Consider the following 22,309-nt stretch of genomic DNA (forward strand, 5'->3'; position numbering starts at 1 on the left):
TTGTATGTAAGGAAGCCACCCCAAAATGTGTCTCTTTGGCATGAGTATTAATTTAGGGAGATTATTTTTAAGAAACAGTCTTAAAAGTCTTTTTTTTAAGTCCTAAAGTCTTTCTTTTCACCTGCCCCTTAACTGCCTAAAGAATTTAGATAAAGCGTCTATTGCCAGAATAGAGGTATCACCAGAGATATATGCAAAGGATTTAGGCTAGGTGTGGTGGGGGAAACTCAGCAAGGCCCAGACATTTAGAGTTCACTCTGTCTCATTGTCTCACCCTGGCCCAACAAACAGTTGTTTACCAAACATTTGCTTTTCCAACTTACTTGAATTGCCTTCCTTTGAAGTCCCAAACCATTACCCTCAACATCCTGCTTTGTCTTTAGCTGAAAGTGGTTTTTAAGATCAGGGCTTTGACCATTTTAGTGAGCTATTCAGTATTCCCGATTCTCTCCCATGTTATTAAACTTTTGATTTTCTCCTGTTAATCTATTTCATGTCAAATTTACTGTAATTCTTAGACCAGCCAGAAGAATCCAGAAGGGTAAAGGAAAATGTATTTCTCCTTGACATAGATGAATTATATCTCATTTTTTTAAAAAGTAGATCAGTGTGGGCTCACATATTCTCTGCCTAGGAAGCACCTTTACTTTGAGATAAAGTAATTTTAAAATTGCCAAAACAGTACATGACAGCTACCTATTAAAAATTACAGTAGGCTTTACTACTGTGTAGCATGGGGAACCCTACTCAGTGTTCTGTGGTGACCTAGATGGAAGGCTGTCCAAAGGAGAGGGGCTCTATGGATAAGCAGAGCTAATTCACTTTGCTGTACTGCAGAAACTCACATAACATCGTAAAGCAACTGTACTCTACTAAAAATTTTAAAAAAGATGAGCGTTTTTGCTGAAACTATTTCTGTAAAGCTAACTCCTCCAAAATGGTGTATGGAACAGATAACTGCTATAATATACTTCTTTCCTCAACTTCTTGTGAAAATTTGTATTTCCTCAATAAATCATTGCCCAATTCTTTTTTATTTTTAGTTGTACTATTATAAATTTGGGTTGAAATGTCTTCTAAAATGTTGAAATTAAATGGCATTTTTATAGAAATCACAATAACTTTGTATTTAATTTAAAAGACCCCATTTATAAGTGTTCAAAAGATACATTAAAAAAATTAGACAATTTTGGATATGTTGCTTAGCGTTAACTTGGTATGATTTTAGAGTTAAATATTTTTATTTATTGAAATTGTAAGCAGATGAATACTGGACAAGTTAAGATAAGCTGAGAGGATATTTTCAGAGACCAGGACATACAATGCAAATTCAAAACTTCTGGAAAATACAGAAAAATATCTGTTTTACTGCAAACTAAATTTTCCCTAATACTTTTCTTCAAATTATTTAAGGTAGCAAGATATATACTTTGCTTTTAAAAATATTTAACTTTTAATGGTATAAGAATAACTTTCAATGCTCAAGTCTCCAGTTTTCAAAGATACTAAAATCATTCATTTTAAACAGTTTTCTTTCTTTTACTCCTTGAAACTAAAAGCAGTTCAGTTATTTGATTAGTTGATGCTAGAATTTGACCTGGAGCTTATATAATTAGAAGAGACACTAGTTTTCCTCATTTAAAAGCCTAGTTAGCATATGACAGTCTCGTTTCCGGGGAAGTCAAACCTCTACTGCTTCTTTTTATAACCTTTAAGTTAATGCAGAATCCAGATACGCCTTGATCTGATGATGATATAACCACGGCAAGCAACATGGGGTAAGTGGTGCTTTTATATGCTCTGAGAGGCACTGAGAGGGCAAATATTTTCATAAGAGAAGAAATCTCATAAATCTTTACTAATGTAGGTTCAAAATACGCTAACTTTTATTTAAGGAAGTCATTTAAAGAAATGACTATTTATTCAAAGTTACAACAATTTGTAAAATAGTCATCTTCTTGCTTAATTTTTATATGATGTCACAATCTGCCTTTGCAGGTTGTCAACTAAAAAATGTTTGGACTGAAGAGCTTGCTTATTTACATGTTTAGTTGAAGCTGACTTAAAATTTAAGAGCAATCTTAAAGAAAGGATGACTGACTGCCTATTTTACAAGGCAGATAAATCCAATATGTATATGCCTCTTTAGGATTAAGAATGAAATATAAAAAAGATTAGAAATGGAGGGAGGTTAATTCATGCCTTTTGTAACATAGAAAAGGGATAGAGGATTCTCAGTGTTTACTCCTCTATGTGCAGAAAAATCTGTGCTAATTAATTACATGGGAACATTAGTGAAAATTCTAAAGCCTTTGCAGGAGCTTGGGGAACATGATAAGAATTAGGTTTCACTTGAAAGCTTTCTTAAGTGAGAATAGGAATCCACTATAATTAGTTTTTTATATGCTGAAACAATAATATTCTGAAAAACATAGAAATTTTTCTTTGTGTAAATTTTGTCTTTTTTATATCTCCTTTTAATACAAAATTATTGGCTGCAAATGGTGTAGCCATTTAAAGGCACTTCTGAAGGCTTTAGCATAAACAATCAGAATTTATATGAAAGAACTTTTTGGACACACTTTCTTCTAAATAGTTTCCATGAATTGAATAAACGTCTACATTTTTGCTAATACCATGGGCTCCAAAATGCAATCAAAACCAGCCTGAAACCTCAGAGGCTATTGATTATACTATTGCTAACTTTTCATACAAATACAAAGGTTAATAGATAAGTGCCTTGTACGAAGTTCACATACATTTGATTGATTTGGTTTGGGACAGAATTGATGAGACTCCTGAATTCTCTTTATTTCCCTCCTTTCCTCTCTCTCTTTCCTTCTCTCTTCCTCTGTCCTCTTTTATTTAATGAAGGGAGTTCACCTTTTTGAGGGTCAAGGATCACTCTAAGAATTTTTAGAAACCAGCCCACCCTCTCTGCAAAGAAATGTAAAATCACACCAAATTTTGCAGATAATTTCAGAAGACTTATAGATGGCCTGAAATACAATCTGTGGACACCCTGAGTTAAGGACCTTTGATTTTGAAATTTAAGACTAGAGTATGAGTTGCTCGACATTTTTCTTAGCTTCTGGGTTTTTATAAAATGTAAGAATCTTTTAAATTAATAATTCCTGCTAATCTTCCCTCAGAGACAATGTTGAAGATGTTGGTTCTCCCACTGACTAGCTCCCAACACACACACACACACACACACACACACACGCAAACAAACATACACAAACACCTTACCTGAGAGTGAAACAGTTTATCGGATATCTATAGTTTTGACAATCACATTACTGCTGCTTGTCCCCACTGACTTGATTAATCACTTCTGCTTTCGAGAGTGCTAGGAATCACCTTGGGAATCATGGAAGAAAAAAATCCTCATTATTTTATTTCATTTATTGCTCTCAGTGCCCCACATAAGATGAACTAAACCATAAATTGCAGAAGATTACACAGAACACGCTTCTGATTTGTAGGTTCATGGTTATTTTGTTGTCGGCTCCTGCCCTACTGAGAAAAGAGAGATTAGAAGGTTTTAATACCAATTTCAATCTTCCTCAACAATCAGGAAAATAAAAAGAGAAAATGGCAGCTGATTAAATGCTCAAATGTGTCTATTCAAGGAGATCTCTAGAATGTATCTCCTGATAATGAAGAAGTAGCTATTTAGGATTTGGGGGAGGGGAGTGTTATTTATCTGAAAGCTGTTAGAGAATACAGTGCCCTTACATGGGTCTATGCTAGCCTTTTCCATTTTGGGGGAGCTAGGCTGGCATGGTTTTAGTGAGCAGTGAAGAGGCAAATAGGAAATTCTTATACTGTTTAGAAAACCTCCTCTTCCTCTTAAATTTTCTCTGGATTTCTTATGGAGTGTGTGCATGGGTAGACTGGGTGAAAATGGTGCATAAGGATGGGCAAAGGGATAACCGAGGAGAAGTGGAAGAACCTTACGTTATAAAATACCTTCCATCTGCTATTTACTATAACACTTGGGCAAAGGATACATTTGGGCAAATTGAACACATTGTTCAATGGGATAGAAGGGTTGGTTGCATTCTTTCCCGAGATGCTCTTCAATATTCTTTCCTTAGCTCCTAGAGGGTCAGTCAGAGTACCCCCAATTGACATCTGGGGAAAAACAAAGGTTAAGTCTCTGTCAAAATTGTAGAGCCAATAAATTCATTATTACAGCATATTCAGCCTCCTTTTAGTTTCCTAGTGTAAGAGTGTAATTTTAAAAATTCTTTCCACTTATGGATCAGGGAATTATTCTTTTTCCAACTTTTTTTTTTTTGTCCTGGGCAAAGCATACATTTAGTTCATGCAGTAACCTTTGAAATATTGCTTCTGTCTGTGCCCTCCTTTCCATTCTAATAGTCACTTCCCTAATTCAGGCCATCATTGCCTTTTACTTGGATTATTAAAGGTGTCCATCTTAGCCTCTTTGCAGCCGGTCTTTCCTCTGCAGTCAAAATTGTCATCTTCTTACTGAGGACATGTGATCTGGTTATTCCCTTGCTCAGAGGCTTTCAGTAACTCCTTATTCTCTCCACATCAGATCAGACTCCCAAGAAGATATTTACTTCCCTTTACCTGTCTCTAATCCACCTATCCAGCCTTACCTTCTACTCTACCAATGATACTCCCTGGAACCCCTAAATCCTCTGATGCATTGCAACTGTCCACCTCTGACCCATCACTGATCCCCTTTGTACCATTTCTACATACTGTTCACAGTCAAGCTCATAACCTATCTTCTTTATGACACTTTCTTTAATCCCCATGACCAGAACTCATCTTTTCTCCTCTGCAAGTTTTAGGTACTTTATACTTTTCTTACTGCATTTTTCCAGTCCATCATATGCTATAGTTATATGTATGTCTCATCTTTCCTACTAGTCTGTAAACTCCCTGAAGGAGGAACTATGTCATCTTTATATTCCCTCCCAAGATCTGGCACAATGCCTTTTACATAGTATGGGCTAAATGTTTTCTGAGTTGAAATGAACTCTACTTTTCCTATAATATGCAAAAAAGCTAAAATTTAATTTTAGCCAAAATTCCTTTTTCTCTCTCCAGTAGAATGGTCCCATTTTCCAAGTTCTTTCTGAGGAGCTCAAATGAATGTACAGTATCCAAGATATGGGTGATGCAAGAGAGAAAGGGTAAAAACAACTGGAGGGATACCCTAGAGGCTTTTGAATAGTAGAAAATTTGTTGATATGAAGAAAGCACACATAGGATCAAAGGAAATGTAATGACACTTTTAAGAATTAAAGATGGTTCTTGGTTCAAGACAACTTTCTAAAGGACCAGCATATAAGTAAGGTTGGGCTCAAACCTAAATAATAGTGGCTTACGTAAGCTAGAAGCTCATTTCTCTCTTACGTTAAAAAAAGAAGGTCCATAGATAGGCAATCCAGAGCTATTCAATCAATTCCTTGGTGTGAGAGACCAAGATTCCTTCCATCTTGCTCTTCTGCCACCCTCGGTGTCTCACCTCTTGTACAGAAGGTTGCTAGGAGTCCACCTGTCTCATTTGTGTGTTCAGCCAGCAGGAAGAAGGAATGGGAAGAAAAAGACGTGCTGTCTCTTTTAAGGAGACTTCCCAGAAGTCACTCACACTATTTCTACTTGTAACTCATGAATAGAATCTATCCCCATGGTTACAACTACCTGTGAAGGATAATGGGGAATACAGTTTTGTTTTGCTTTTTTAACAGGTTTCTTAGAAAACAGGGAACATGGTTACTGGGTGGCAATTAGTGACTGACAGAGCCGGTAAGGCCAACCATTGCCTCTCATATTCCTTTAGGACAAAGAACAGCATTTGTACAAAAAAAGAATCTTTTAAGAAAAATTTTCTGTGAAGTTAAAGGGAAAGAAAGAACAAGCCAAGCTGGAATAAACATAGATTCACTTAGAATAAAGGACAGGGACCTTGACAGAATGATAAAGGTGATTCAGTAAGCCCACTCCTGTGTCCTGGTCCCTGCCCCCTCAGCCCTCACTCACCTTAATCTCACTTCTGAACCGTGAGGTGACTCTTACTACTACTGTGCCAGTTACACCAGCTAAGAAACTGAACGTCCAGAGATTCAGAGACTCGGCCAAACTGCCCAAGGGGCTTCAGATAATGAAAAATAAATAAAAGACACAGCTGGCTTGGAGTCTGCTGTCCTACTCACAAAGCTATATAATTCATAGAGTGTTCTCCAAAAGGATTTATACCTACTTTTGACTAGATCACCTGACTTAGCCCCAACAGAAAAACCTATTACAAACCTACTTCACTTGTCACTTGATGTCAGTCATTTCATTTAATGTGGGATACTTAATGAAAAATCTCTAGATTTTTGGCTTTCATTATTTTCAGGTCAGATGAGCTGCTTTGAATTCTTTTGATTCAGCGAAGCTCCCTAAGCCATGTTAGAGTATTCCAACTACATTTCTAAATACATAAGAATTAATTTATTAGTCACTCAGATATAGATACCAAGGTCATTGTGCCTACTTAACACCAAGTGACTTAAAAATTAAAAGTCTAAGAGGAACAAGGACTTTTGCATTTTACTTTATGTATTTTTAACTATTAGAAATTTTAAACAATCAATTGCATATATAACAAAACTTTTAGTTATGAAATTATGGGATAAAAGGATGGTAGAAATTACAAGGTACCTGTCATTATCAATGACATTTTATTTTTTGTAGAACCTATAAAGAAATCAAGAAGGCTTCACAAAATATGGTGTAATGTCTACAGGTGGAGACAGGCCACAAGGTGAGTGAAAACTGCAAAGAATTTTTTATTAGTAAGAACATGGATAAACTGAGAACCCAATTTAAACATACTTGTACTTTACTTAGTTTAAACCAATGCTTGTACTTCATTCTTGAAGTACAAATATTACAAATTGTTCTGAAAAATTTTGTAACCCTTCTTTATTTAAAAACAAATGAATATATTATGGGATTCCTTTATTAATTAGCAATCACAGCTAATAGCCACATCATAAACCAGCCATATGACATCAAACTTTTACTGCATTTATGAATGTTTACTCACAGTATTGAGATAATAAAATGGGCTTCCCTGGTGGCTCAGATGGTAAAGAATCTGCCTGCAATGTGGGAGACCTGTGTTCAATCCCTGAGGTGGGAAGATTCCCTGGAGGAGGCCATGGCAACCCACTCCAGTATTCTTGCCTGAAGAATCCCCATGTTCAGAGGAGCCTGGCGGGCGCGGTCCATAGTGTCACAGAGTTGGACATGACTGAGTGACTAAGTACACTTTAATGTTTACTCACAGTATTGAGATAATAATGGCTATGTTTTGAGTTCTATTTTAGATGTTTTTGAAGAGTGCAAAAAAAACCCTTAACTTTACATTCAGCTAAATTTACTGTCTACTTTCTACTAGACTTTGTGGTGTAGTAACTATGTGGGATTAGTAACTCTTCTCCTTATTTTACAGTTGAGGAAACATAGGTTTATAAAGATTAGTAAGCTTCCAGGGTCACAAAGCTAAATAAGAAACAGAGCTAGAATTTGAAGCTAGCTGTTTAATGCACTTAAAGTCCCATAGTTCAAAGTATTATTTTTAAATTTAAAATCTAAAAAGTGCACATTATAAAACAAACACTTGTTCAAGACAGAAGAGTATAAGTAAAAGGTGTAAGTCCATCTGACCCTTAACCCATCCCTCTTTTCAAGAGTAACCACTGTTAGTAGTCTGGTGTAAACCCTTCCATCTCTTTCCTTTTATCCTATGTGCTTTTCATCGTATCACACTTCTAGTCTACATAAAAACATCAAAGAATAGAGGAAGTTGAATTTACCATATATCTTTACTAGTATGAACATCTATCTTTAAATAATAACTGAAAATCTCATTCTGCTAACATTTAGTTATCTAACTATAGAGACCCAAAGAACAGAATTCACTCTTTTCTAGGGACTGATCATCTAGTGCAGTGTTCTTAGCTTGATTTTGAGAGTAAATACCGACTCTTTTGAGAGTCTGATATGAGCTCTGAACCTTCTCCCCAGAAGAAAATAGATCTGCATAAAATTTTGCTTATAATTCAGGTGATTCATGGATACTCTGAGAGTATGCAGACCCCTGATCTTGTAGAAGCAAGATACTTAAATTAGTAATTTAACATAGATAAATACTATAGTAGAAGTGTGGACAAAACACTAAGGCAGCTCAGAAAAGTGAGGACTTTACTGAGACATATCAAGAAAGGGAAGAGTGATACTTGTACAGACTCTTAAAGAACACAAGGAGTTTGATAGCTAGCCCAGAGTAGGGGAAGGATGTCCACTGAGGAAACAACACTTACAGATCCTACAAGCTAGAAAGGACAGGGAACCACAAGATTGTTTTTGTGTCAGGAGCCCAGTTTGTATATGAAAGGGATGAAAGATGAGTTTGCAGAGCTATATAGAGGTCAGATCATGAAGGGGTTTGTCTATTGTATTAGGATGTTTGAATATTAGGAGTCAGTGGAGGATTCTGAGCAAGAATTTCATCATTGTAGGTTAGAAGCCTACAGTTAATGCACGACTAAATAAATGATCCTGGGAATACTCATGTGGATGATAGAATAAGCTATAAGAAAGAGATTCAGATTTTTTGAGGGATCATTGATGAAATAAGATGCTATTGAAAAGACAGGTTGTAAAAATCAAATGGAATTGAGTAGAAGGTCACTGTTTTTACAAAGGACGTTGGGAGACTGCAGCTCTGAGACTGTATTTGTGAGATAAAACTCAAAATTTGGGCAGTCCACCTGCCCCCCACTGCAGTGAATCCCGTGTAGAGTCAAGCCCAGTGTCAGTCCCTCGGGGTCAGGGGTCACTCCTGGTCTGTCACACCCTCCTGTCCTCCACCATCCTCCAGTGACTCCTGATGGACCATTTGGTTTTCTGTTGACTGCCAAGAGGAGGAAAGAGAAAGAGGGTACAGTAGGTCAGGTTTTCAATTCTTTTTAACACCGAGTATGTATCACTTTTGGAGAAGGAAATGGCAACCCACTCCAGTGTTCTTGCCTGGAGAATCCCAGGGATGGGGGAGCCTGGTGGGCTGACGTCTTTGGGGTCACAGAGAGTCGGACACGACTGAAGTGACTTAGCAGCAGCACCATGTATCACTTTTACAGTTATTTTTTTAATTTTGTTATTTATTTATTTAGCTGCACAGGTCTTCGTTGTGTTGCAGGAGCTCTCTAGCTGTGGTGCGCAGGCTTAGTCACTCTGAGGCATGTGGGGTCTTCCCAGACCAGGGATTGAATCAGTGTCCCCTGCATTGTAAGGCAGATTCTTAACCACTAGACCACGCAGGAAGTCCCTGTAATTTTATTTTAAAGTAATGTGGTAGAAAGCCAGGCTTACAAACAGTGTCATAGCCCATTTGTTTCTGTTTGGTTGTACTTCACCTGATGTACGTACCTCAATATCCAGTATTAGTCTCACCTCCTGCTTTTTGGCAGTGGCTTCATAATTGGAGTAAGAATCTAAAATCTCAAAGATATTTCACCTGATAAGTATTTATTACTCATTAAAAAATATTACTTATCAGATGTTGTAAGGGCTTTGAAGACTATACTTGTACATGTATTATATATGCTATTTTGTGTGTATGATGTATCATAAGAACTTTTTAAAATACAAGAAGCATTTGGTCTTTGCCAAAGGGTAGTGCTCTGAAAGATTTCTCAGTCTACATGTATAGTGAACTTTTGTTAAAACAAAATTTACAATTTACGTATATATTGTATATAGATATAAAATTGATTTTCCCAGTCTGCCTTTCTAGCTCATTATTTTATTTTAAATGTCTCCTTGCTATTAATAAAAATAAATAAGTTACTGTGTTGTTTTCCTTTTCCCCAGCTGTGTTGAGGTATAACTGATAAATAAAATGGTAAGATACTTAAAGTGTGCAATGTGATGACTTGATACATTTATACATTGGGAAAGGATTCCCCTCCTCTATTGGCAGGGACATTTAAGCTGTATTCTTTTAGTAAATTTTGGTTATACAGTCCAGTCTTATCAACTATGAGTGTAAACGCTTAGTTGCTCAGTCGTCCAGCTCTTTGCAGCCCCATGGACTGTAGCCTGCCAGGTTCCTCTGTCTGAGGAATTTTCCAGGCAAGAACACTGGAGTGGGTAGCCATTCCCTACTCCAGGGGATTTTCCTGACCCAGGGGTTGAACCCATATTTCTTGCATCTCCTACACTGGCGTGCCTGTGTGCTAAGTTGCCTCATTCGTGTCCAACTCTGTGTGACCCTATGGACTATAGCCTGCCAGGTTCCACTGTCCATGGGATTCTCCAGGCAAGAATACTGGAGTGGATTGCCATACCCTCTTTGAGGAGATCTTCCCAACGCAAGGATTGAACCCATGTCTCCTATGTCTCCTATATTGGCAGGCAGGTTCTTTACCACTAATGCCACCTGGAAATCCCCTTATCAACTATAGTCACCATGTTATGCATTAAATCTTCAGACCTTATTTTACTTAAAACTGAGAGTTTGTACCCTTTTACCATCCTCTCCCTATTGTTTTCTTTAGGGAAAGAAGTTAATTACTATATAAACATCCTCTGGAATTTAATAATTAAATTAAACTCAAATTTGACTCAAGTGTCCACTGCAAAAAGTTCTCAAACTTTTCATATCAGAGGAATATGAACAAATGACATAAATGTCATATCTCTAAAACTCAAGCTAATTTTGCATGCCTCTCTGTGAAACATCTGAACACTTAAAAATATATAATAATTTTAAAAATTGCTTACCATTGAGTAAAACTGCTCCTATAAAGAGATCGTCTATGTTAGCTGAGGCTTGCAGTCTAGCACTCTAGTTTGGTAGGAATCAGATACTCACCAAGTACAATGGCTATGAGTAAGAAACAGTCCCTGCACTGGCGGAGCTTATAGTATCATGTGGAAACAGAGACTCCTGCCTATAAATCTCAACAGGAAGAGGCACTAATAACATGGTATGAGAATGCAGTGAAAGAAAGAAAGTAAAGTCAGTGAAGTCATTCAGTCATGTCCAGCGCTTTGCAACCCCACGGACTGTAAGCTACTACGCTCCTCCGTCCATGGGATTTTCCAGGCAAGAGTACTCAAGTGGGTTGCCATTTCCTTCTCCAGAGGATCTTCCCAACCCAGGGATCGAACCCAGGTCTCCTGCAGTATAGGTAGATGCTTTACCATCTGAGCCACCAGGGAAGACAAGGGAATAACTAATGATGGCTTGGAGGACCAGGGCAGGCTCACAGAGAAGGAGCTTGAACTGAGCCTTGAAGGATGAGAAGCATTTCATTAGGTAAGGAAAGATATTTGAGGCATAGAAGATGGAAGGATACACAGGCAAATGTTTGATAAAATGCATGAACTGTGATCATCTATACATCTGCATCATATATACTAACTACTACCAAGTTTTATTTGAAATACTATGAAATAGAGAACGAATCAAGTAAGTTCAGCTAGTCCAGTCATTAACTGTTACAAGTAGTAAAATCATATCAACTAATGTCTAACTGGCTACAGAGACACATTGGGAGTAACCCTCAGGCCTAAAATTAAGGTCCCACAGGCAAAGTTGGATCCAGAGACATGCAGCCAGCTTAAAATCTGACAGTCAAATGGGTTTTCTTTCATTATTCAACTTCAGAAGAGAAAAGAGGCTGATTCTTCCCTGGAGATAGAGTATAAGGGCAGTACTCAGCCTCCTGTCCAGGATGAAGTACAGTTCAGCTCTGGCCTCATATTGGCTACACCGCTTAGCAAAATCAAAATCCTACAGGAAAACCAGACTCACCCTTCTAGGAAGGCTTTTCAGCAACCACTTGTTGCTGCTCAAGCCGTCGCCCCCACCACAACATAGACACATACATACACATTCTCAGGGTGCTGACAGAAGCATTCCTTTCACTCACACAAGATATTTTTCCTGAGAAAATTCCTGATAAATATGGTTTTCTCCCTTTCACACTTCCAGGCTCTTTCAGCACTTCTGAGAGATAAGTGCATGCATAGCTCCTGAATCTAAAAGCTCTAAGCCCATTTCCAGGCCCGATATTGCCAAGCAATTGATCGCTGAGGACTCCCTCCTTCTCCACGGCTGGGTTCAGGTTGCTGCCGTGCATCAAGCTCTCAATTGTGGCTCATGAAGTGGTCACCGGAGCCTGCACAGTGCTCACCTGTGTGAGCTAGGTGCTCCGGACTGCAGAAGAAGCTTAACACACAGTCCCTAGCTTTAAAGACCAATGAATCTAGACTCCTTGGGAGGATCCAAGTTTGCTGCTTCTTTCATCTCTGTCAATTTTAGGTGAGAGCCTCCAGCTTTGTCCTAGGCAAAACTGCAAAGGATAGTGATAATCACTACTAGAAATAATCATACTAGAGGATGAGCTAATCAGACTCTCCGAGAGGGTCGCTGATTTTCTCAAGGTCAATCAGCTATTTAAATCATCAAGCTAGGATTTGAGTCCAGAAGCACCATATTTTAAAGCTCAGATTCCCCATCTCCATTCCCCGCTGGCACCTAGCTTGGCTCTCAGTATTGCTTTCAGCTGGTGAAAGTGGTAACTGACAACAGAGTAAATAAAGCATGTTTTTTAAAAAATCTCTCAGGATCCAAAGGAATAAAGTCACAATGTTGGTGACAGGTTAGTATATTTGGGTGAAGGGCCTGACCTGATAGTCTTTTTATTCCACTTATTTATGAGGCCCGCCTCACTGAGATAAAAATGGTATTATCAAATAACATAATTACCATATTTGCATAAGAAATTGGAACTCTGTAGTGAACCATTTTATTATTTCTGTCAAAACAAGAGCTTATGACTTGGTCAAGTCACTTAATCATGATCTCACTTTATTTGTGAAGTGACAGGATTTGGCTGGATGGTCTCTGGGCCATCTTTTAGTTCTGACCTTCTTTACCACACTTGCTGAACCTTTAATTTATATTGCAAGTTGTTCTGGTTGGGTATGGTTTGGTTTGATTTTTCTAAACCATGATACTGGTTCATTTGTTTACTTCACACCTATGTATTTGGGGTCTATGCTGTGCTAGACCCTGTTTCAGACCTTGGGGAATGCAGAGTGAATAAAAATGTCCAAGCCCTCATGAAGTGGAGGTGATGGGCCAAGAAGATCAAAGAGCAAGCAAATAAACAGGCAGCATTGTCGTTTGATGGTAAATGCTGTGGAGGAAGCGGAAGCAATGGAAAGGATACAGGCTTTGAAAATGTGAGCTGTTCTTACATGTGTGGTCAGGGAGTTGACATTTAAACAGAGACCAGAAGCCTTAGAACTTTTTTATTCTTAATGGATGATTGTGGGCTATTGCAAATTTGACCAGACCTTGAAGCTGTCAAAATGCTGATAGGAGCAAAATGGTCCTGGGGGACATGTGTGAGTCTGAGTTTCAACTTCGCCTTTACACTAACATCCTGTGGGTCCCAGGATTTTCACAAATGAGCTTTTCTTGCTTCTTTGATCCTAAATATTCTATATTAACATTTTAATGGCTTTTCAAAAGTACTGCATCTACTTATATATGTAATTTTTGCCAATGAGGGTTATGGTATTAGCAGTAAGTTCAAAAGGGTGTTAAAACTGAATTTACAAGATTTTTAAGAAGCAGGAATTTGATTTGCATGTAAACTTTGCATCTAGATTTAGAGTATTTCTTTCCTCAGCTTCATAAACCACAGGCTTAGAGGAAGAACCTAAGCTTAAAGATGTGTGAGGAGTTAAAGATTTAAGGAGTAGTCTAGAAATACTGCTTTCAAAGCGATGGGTGTAGGTTTTTTTTTTTTTTTTTTTTCCCTGGATTCATTTTCTACCTACTAGCTCCGTCACTGCCCATCTCATATTTGTTTTGGAGACCTGGAGCATAGATCCCCAAGAAGATGAGTGGTAGACATTATAGACCAACAGCAGGTCCTTGAGTTTTAAGAGGAAAGAGGTAGACAAACCCCAGGAAGTGAGGTTTCTAAGGTACATCTCAAAATGAGTAGAGGAAGAAAAGGATTAACTTGGTCTCTAAATCCCAAACATTTGAATCTAATATATGTAACAAAGGCTAAGCCATTACAGATCATCTTGTTTTAACTCCATCACACTGAAAACGCCCATTAAGACTAAGATAGAACATTAAATCTCCTTGTTCCACTCTCTCAGCCTGGGTTTCCTGTGACCAAATTCTTTCTCCCTTAATCTTTATGTCCATGACTATGATTACCAGATTGTTAGGTAAGAGAACACTTAATAAGTAATTATTAATAACACCTAATTAATTACAGGAGAATTGTGTGCTAAATACTTACTATTGACAATGTTTAGCAGGTTTATCATCTTAGTCTCAACAAAGTTTTATTGAGCTGATATTCTATGTAAGAATATAAAACAGGCACCAAGAACACAAAAAGATGGAAAAACTAGCCTCTTTACTCAAGAAGTTTGTTTATGAGATTATATACATAAGTTACATTCAGCAGAAAATCATGGTTTTGGTTCCAATTGAGTTCTACAGATTTTCCAAGAAAGGGATAATTTCCTATTGGACTGAAGGTGAAAGCCCAGACAGGTATTGGGCCTGAGTTAGACTTTGGGGAATGAGTAAGGGTTTGACAATTGGAGTAGGATGAGGAGGGCATACCAGGCTATAGGGAAGAGAAGAGACAAGATAGGAATACAAGTGATGAGTAAGAGTTAGGAGGCTGGAATACCTCCTACATATCAGAAAAAATGTTGGAGAGGAAGGTCTGGGACACTGGAAGACCTTGAGGTTCACTGTCTATTTTAACAAGGAGAGAGCTGTTCAAGAGCATGAACAAGGGCAAGAGATGATCAAAGTGATATTTAAAGAAAAATAATCTAGTACAAGTATAGAGTGTTGATAAACTAATGAGGATGTTACTATAGATGTTTGAGAACAAAGCAGTCAGGTTGAATCAAAGAAGTGACATAGAAAGAAAGGAGAAAATGTAAGAAACCATATAAAGGAAGACTCAAAGATTTCACTACAGTGGATCATAGGATGAGAGGAAAATCATTCCAAGGGCTTAAGTCTGGGTCAATAGTGGCAATTGTGACAGAGCCTGGGAAATGAAATCTGAAGTGGGTACCTGGATAGGCTGAAGATGACCAGTGTGATTTAACCGGCTTGAATTTGAGGTAACCTGGGAACAGCCAAGTGGAAATTTTCATTGAAAAGAAGTTCAAGATATATAAAAAGGATATTCATTTAGCAGAAAAAAAGATCAGAAAGACAGTTTTGTTTCCTTCTCTTGAAATACAGACCTGAATACTGAAAAGACAGCTAAAACTGTGCAGTGGAAGAACTAGAAATTAGGAGATTGTGAACTGTTTAGCATCACTTTAGTTTGGGTACGAAGCATCTTTTGGTTTTTGATTTTTAAATTGAACAAAAGGACAGTTATGAAAGGCTCTGGACTGGGTGCTGGGAAGGAAGGCCCCTGGTTGCCATATCATCACGTTGCTGAGTAACATTTGGAGATGCCCTGCTAGATTTTAGCCTTGCATTTTAGAGCTGCAAGGACTCTGAGAGCCTCTAAATGATAGAGGTGAGGACATGGAAGCCTGGAGAGGGTTCCTGGCTTTTTCGTGGCCGCGCAGTGAATGAGAAGTCAGGATCAGATCTCAGTCCAGTGTTCCTTCCTTCCCCCGACACTGCTGGTCAATGGGTGTACCTTCCCGACTCTTTAGGGAACATTTTTACATAGTTCTATGGTAGGAAGCCTGATGAAGATGTTCACAGATTATATCATCAAAAAGCAAAACGGGGACCTCCCTGGTGGTCCAGTGGTTAAGACTTGCACTTCCAAGGTGGGGCAGGGGTTGTAGGGTGGGGCGCAGGTTCAGTCCCTGGTTGGGGAACTAAGAACCCACAGGCTGTGCAGTGCAACCAAATTTTAAAAAAAGCAAAATGGATGCCTTAAGAAGAGTGCTAAATACATAGCAGTGAAGGCAGGAAGTGATGGGGCAAGGGGAGAACACGCATGTGCCCTGTTAGATCAACTCACCTTCAGTTAAGGGAATCATTTTCAAATGACATCAGAACAAGATGAATCTACATAATCTACACAGGGAATGATTTCCCATCGTACATTTAAGGAGCCCTAGATAGATTCTAATGGGGTTGTTTAGTATCTTTCCATACTTATTTTTAAAGGTTCTGAAGAACTGGATTGCTATCCAACTACCTGGGATATGAGAAGTATGTAATTCAGTTGGGAGGCAGGAGCATTTATATATTTTATTTACTTATTCCTGTCCTAACTTTTTCCAAAAAGGAAACTTAAATAGCGCAGTATGAAGTTTAGGAATCAAAATACAGCATCTCGCAACACCAGCCCCAGTGTGCCTCATGTATTCTGGTCCCTTTATGGAATGTTTTTAGGCCTTTTTTCTTTTCTTCTTTTTTTCAGTCGCACCATTGAGTGGTTTGCAGGATCTTAGCTCCCTGACCAAGGATTGAACCTGTGCCCTCAGCAGTAAAAGCACAGAGTCCTAACCAGGGAATTCCCCAGGGCTTTTATCCTTGTGCCAAACTTACCAGATGTGGTAAGAAATTATCCATTGATTGGGTTCAGTATGCCTTAGCTCTGAGGAGGACATGTATGAAATAGAAATTCATTTCGAAAATTTAAAAAGAAACTATCGAACTAATGATGGCATTCCATTTGTTATCAATTATATCTAGGTTACTCTGCTGTTGGACTCTAATAAGAACAGATTACTGGATGATCCTTGCCCTAGGCAGGGTAGTTGACAGTTGAGGAACTTGGCCAAGTCAGGCTTATAAAGAGTATGAGTCACGCTCTGCCCTCTGACGGGTGTCCCCTGTCAACGGTGCACGGGCTATGGGCGACCCTTCTACTGAGGTCATAGATGTGCAGGATTGTCTATGATTTCCAAGCCCTGGGGTTCCCTGGGAGGTGGTGAGAGGTTAGTCTTTCTGAAGATCGGATTTTACTCTAGTCTCATTTTTAGCACTTCAGAAAACGCCAAAGGCAGATCCAAATTAGATGTCATTTCATCTGAACTATGAAAAAGAATTCTCCTAGGAATAGCAGCAGTAACCTGGTTTCCACTCTCACCTAAAATAGGTTGTTGTGGTAACTGATGCTCTATTTTACAAAGCACTGCTAACTCCGCTTGTGATTCAGGTCTAGTGAGTCCTGCCACTGCCTCTGCTTCGGAAGGAAGAATACTTCTGAGGACTAGTTAAGGATTTACCCTCTGTAATTTAGGGCCATCCCTAGGGCTGGACGGAGCGCTCGCTGGAGCTCAGCGCCCCTTCACTGCACAATTCTCCCAGGGGCCTCTCCTGCCCTTCACTGTCTTGCCTCTCTTCCAATCAGGACTGACCTAGTGAAAATATAGCAACAATCAATTTTCTTTTGAAGGAAGTATTTACCTGGTATTCAGGTAACACCGTGCCCTCTGCCTCTTGCAGTGTCTCTGGGAGGCTCTTAACTTCCACTCAGATGAATCCAGGGAGAGAACCTGTTTAAAAGGTTGAAATTAAAGTGAGTCAAACCAGGATAAGAAAAGAGATGGAAGAAAAGAAAACATCTGTGTGGAAAAGAAAACATCTTCCACGGCAGACCCATAGCCCCTGAAGCATCCAGGCTTGCAAAATCAGATTCTAACACCTTTTTATTTTTGCAAATCAATGAGTCAGAAGAGCTTCTGGAAGTATTACAAGCTTTTGATAAGTTTTGATCTCTTAAATGAAGCATTCTTAAAATAATTATCTCTAGCCATTGGATATTTTTGTGTGTAATGACATGCTGATAATATTTCTTTTTCTGACTGAGTTGACAAATAGCAACTCAAGTAAATTATCTTGACTGATATTGGTAGATAGAACAAAAACAAATTAATGTGTCTGTGGAGTGGAGGTGGGAGGACCTCTGGTTTCCACACTCAGAGAAAAAGAACCTCTGTCTGCTTTATGAGCTACAGGACTGCCCACTCTCTGCGCTTTGTCCCTCTTCTCACTGGTTCTGAGCACTCTGAGGTTGCTGGCAACCATGGGGTATAATTAGTTATAATTATAAGAGTTATAATTAGTTTTGGTACAGGGCCATTTGTTAGGAAATTCTATCTACTCTCTCTTGGTTCCTCAAGCCCAATGGTGGATGCAGTGAAACTTGGTTCAATAAAATAAAATTGGAATTTTTTTCTAACAAAAATCACCTCCAGGCTAAACTTTTCCATATTGATCACTGATTATTTTTGCTTATGTGAAGCCCATGTGGTAAACAGTATGTTTCTCTTGTAGTCTATTAGATGAGAATTCAACTCACTTCCACAAAATATTTGGGAGCACAAGCTCAGAATGGGGTAAGGAGCTGGCGATGCAAAAATGAATAAAATACACTCTCTGCTTACGGTCTGGGGAGGGAACTAGCATTCAGGCAGTTAACCAAGGATGTGACAATGGCCTTGTGACCTTCTTCAGTGGCAGGGGTCATCCGGTTTCTAGCAACACCTATATCTGAGAAAAGGTCAAGTAAGAAGCTGACTTGAGGACCAAGAACTTTTTCAAAATAAGACTACTTATTGTTTGAGTTGTCTGCTGACAGATCCCTGTTACTTTAATTTATTGCTTTTGCATAAATTGCAGTGTATTCAAGGATGATTTGGTTATATATATTTGTGGGAAGTGGGTATAAAAAGTTACATTATCACTAAAGCATCCTCATTTTAAACCCGTGCGTATATACTTATGCATTGTGAAATTTGTCTTATCTCTTTATTTTGCTTCTTAGGGTAACACTGTGCTCTTTGGTTTTTTTTGTTGGATTTTTTTTGCATTATATTGGTTAATGAATTACATCAATAGATTTCTAAGCATCAAGATATTTTTATAACCTAAAACCACTAATCATACTGTTGTATTTTTGTCTTCTAATATTTTATTTAGAATATGTGTATATATAGGCTATCCTAGAGTAGATTTGGTATCAGAACCTCATAGAATGGATTTAGTGACTTGTACATATCTTATTTTGGGGTATGGATTAAATGACACAATCATTGTTATTTATAGACATTTCCTGTTATATTATCCTGGGTGATTTCTTATTTGGAGGTTGATATTCAACCTCCCCCTTTCAATATCTTCTATAAATAGCTGCTGTAATTGATTTTATAAAGCAAATTTCAATGGTCTATGTTTTCCTTAAAAATTATCCATTTCATTTCGCTTTAAAAGTTATTAGTAATAAAATGCACATAGAATTTTATTAATTATATTTCATAGCCTCTGAATCAGTGGTTACATCCTATTTTTTTGTTCTACTTTGTATTCTTTCTCTTTCTCTCAATCTCCCTATCTCTTATTAAACTTATCAAAACTTTTCTCATTTTACAATTTATTCAGTCTTTTTTTTCAAATAGATATCACACCACATGTAAGAACTGATATACTTTTTTTTTTCCATTTGTTTTTATTAGTTGGAGGCTAATTACTTTACAATATTGTAGTGGTTTTTGCCATACATTGACATGAATCAGCCATGGATTTACATGTGTTCCCCATCCCGATCCCCCCTCCCGCCTCCCTCCCCATCCCATCCCTCTGGGTCTTCCCAGTGCACCAGCCCCGAGCACTTGTCTCATGCATCCAACCTGGGCCGGTGATCTGTTTCACCCTTGATAGTATGCTTGTTTCAATGCTGTTCTCTCAGAACGTCCCACCCTCGCCTTCTCCCACAGAGTCTAAAAGTCTGTTCTGTACATCTGTGTCTCTTTTTCTGTTTTGCATATAGGGTTATCATTACCATCTTTTTAAATTCCATATATATGCGTTAGTATACTGTATTGGTCTTTATCTTTCTGGCTTACTTCACTCTGTATAATGGGCTCCAGTTTCATCCATTTCATTAGAACTGATTCAAATGAATTCTTTTTAATGGCTGAGTAATATTCCATGGTGTATATGTACCACAGCTTCCTTATCCATTTGTCTGCTGATGGGCATCTAGGTTGCTTCCATGCGGCTAGAGACCAGCTCCCCAGAACTGATATACTTTTAATGACAGTAAAAGTGATTTTTGATACAATAGTGGTTTGGAATCCTGTCACATGAGCAGTTTATTTAAAGATAGAAAGTAATACAAAAAATAAGGGTCCTACTTCGAACTACTTCCCTAATCGTTCAGAGCTACAGTTTCCTTCTGTATAAAATGCATGGTAAAGTGTGCTGCCCACTGCACAGCATGGCTACAATCATCTGCTGAGATAACGTAGGTGAGAGCATCTTGGAGACTATGATGCAGGTACGAAAAAGGTCATGAAATATGTCATTTCATGAAACATATGTTGCTTTTAGGCTGTATAGAAAAAACAAACAACCCCTTTCAAAATTTTTTTTAAAGTACTTTTCTATATCACGAAGTTCATATAGACTTTCCTCTTTGAAAACATTAGCAAGATTTGTCCTGATGAATTACTTTAGTTTCAGGGGAAAATATTTCCTCATCAACCTCCCCACAACATAAAGAGTTCTCATTCTACTAAATTAGAAATGTGCACTAAAGACCCATTCAATAAAGGACACTGGAATGGAAATTAACTCAAGTCTACTTTCAATTAATTTCAATTCCCCAAAGTGCAAAACTTTCCTTTTCTGTCACAGCGGTAATTGGAAAGTAATAGACAATCCTAGGTTTTTGTGGTCTTACACCTGCATTGGTGTGTGGGGTATACATTCTAGGTCAGTCTGGGGGAGGGTCAGGAGATTTTCCGGTATTCTTTCTGCTTCTATTAACTTTATTAATGCTATTAATCTTATTACTTGAGTTAATTTCATAAAAATCTGGCTATAACTTTTTAGATGAATGTTTCAACGTTCCTATATCTCTATTGTGATCATTTTAGAACCTGTTTTTAAAGCAGCAGAAACCCATTTTAAAAGAAATTTCTTCCCCCAAAGTTATAGTATGTAAATTAGATGAGAACAGAGAGACTCTGCTTCAAGGGATGGGAAGGGGGGGCCCAGGACTCCACCAGCTTAGTGGCTTTCTCTTTGCTCCCAAGGCAGGCTCAAAAGACCCAAGGGCTTCAAAGTAGAGACTAAAAACATTGTTCTATGTAATGATCAGACATGGTTTAGAGACAAACAGGCTTTTTCTAAAAACTTATCAGTATTTTCTCAAGGGTCTACCAAGGCCCAGATGGATGTTATTAGAGGCTAGCATCACTCTTTGGGCTTCCCTGATAGCTCAGTTGAAACTCCAATACTTCAGCCACCTCATGCAAAGAGCTGACTCATTGGAAAAGACCCTGAGGCTGGGAGGGATTGGGGGCAGGAGGAGAAGGGGACGACAGAGGATGAGATGGCTGGATGGCATCACTGACTCAATGGACATGAGTTTGAAGTAAACTCCGGGAGTTGGTGATGGACAGGGAGGCCTGGCGTGCTGCGATTCACCGGGTCACAAAGAGTTGGACACGACTGAGTGACTGAACGGAACTGAACTGATAGCTCAGTTGGTAAAGAATTTGCCTGCAATGCAGGAGACCGCTTTGATTCCTGGGTTGGGAAGTTCCTCTGGAGAAGGGCATGGCGACCCACTCCAGTATTCTTGCCTGGAGGACCCACTCCAGTATTCTTGGGTTTGCCTGGTGGCTCAGACAGTGAAGAATCTCCCTGCAATGAGGGAGACCTGGGTCGATCCCTGAGTAGGGAAGATCCCCTAGAGGAGGGCATGGCAACCCACTCTGATATTCTTGCCTGGAGAATCCCCATAGACAGAGGAGCCTGGCAGGCTACAGTCCATGAGGTCGCAGAGTCGGACACGACTAAGCACAGCCTAGCTCAGGCAGTGATTCAAGGATTATGAAGGACAAAGTAAAGAATTACTGGGCTCAGAGAGTGAGGGATGCCCACAATGAAGAAGAGTACAAGATCTCAAAGGAATTTCATAATGTATAGCTCTTCCCAGAAAAAGTCTACTTTTCCACATAATACTGTTATTTTCCCTTTTAAGATGTATCTTTCAAAATATGTTACTCACTAATATGATCATACTCTTCAAATTAGCAATTTTCTTCTGTAAACCTAGCCTAAAAATGCCTTAAATAAGAGGGGAAAAAATCTATATTCTTTTTTATATTAGCTATAATTTTTCATTAACTATAATGACAAATAGAAAATGGTCCTAATATTCAATAATTTAGAAAGGAAAAGACAACAATGACATAATTCCTCAAACGACTA

General features: G+C 38.4%; 1 protein-coding gene across 5 annotated transcripts in view; it reads left to right on the forward strand.

The window, feature by feature from the left end:
• The first annotated feature begins 1,617 nt into the window (after positions 1-1,617).
• Positions 1,618-22,309, forward strand: part of ARHGEF33 (Rho guanine nucleotide exchange factor 33) — a 114,895-nt gene continuing 94,203 nt past the window's right edge. For 4 of the 5 annotated variants that reach the window (XM_043468388.1, XM_043468386.1, XM_043468387.1 and 1 more), the window contains exons 1-2: positions 1,618-1,778; positions 6,727-6,796. The gene's annotated coding sequence lies outside the window, so the exon portion shown is untranslated. The remainder of the gene's footprint in view (positions 1,779-6,726; positions 6,797-22,309) is intronic. The other variant, XM_043468384.1, reaches the window with a different exon arrangement.

This window comes from Cervus canadensis, chromosome 5, assembly GCF_019320065.1.
Source record: "Cervus canadensis isolate Bull #8, Minnesota chromosome 5, ASM1932006v1, whole genome shotgun sequence".
In the NCBI taxonomy this organism is placed as follows: Eukaryota; Metazoa; Chordata; class Mammalia; order Artiodactyla; family Cervidae; genus Cervus; species Cervus canadensis.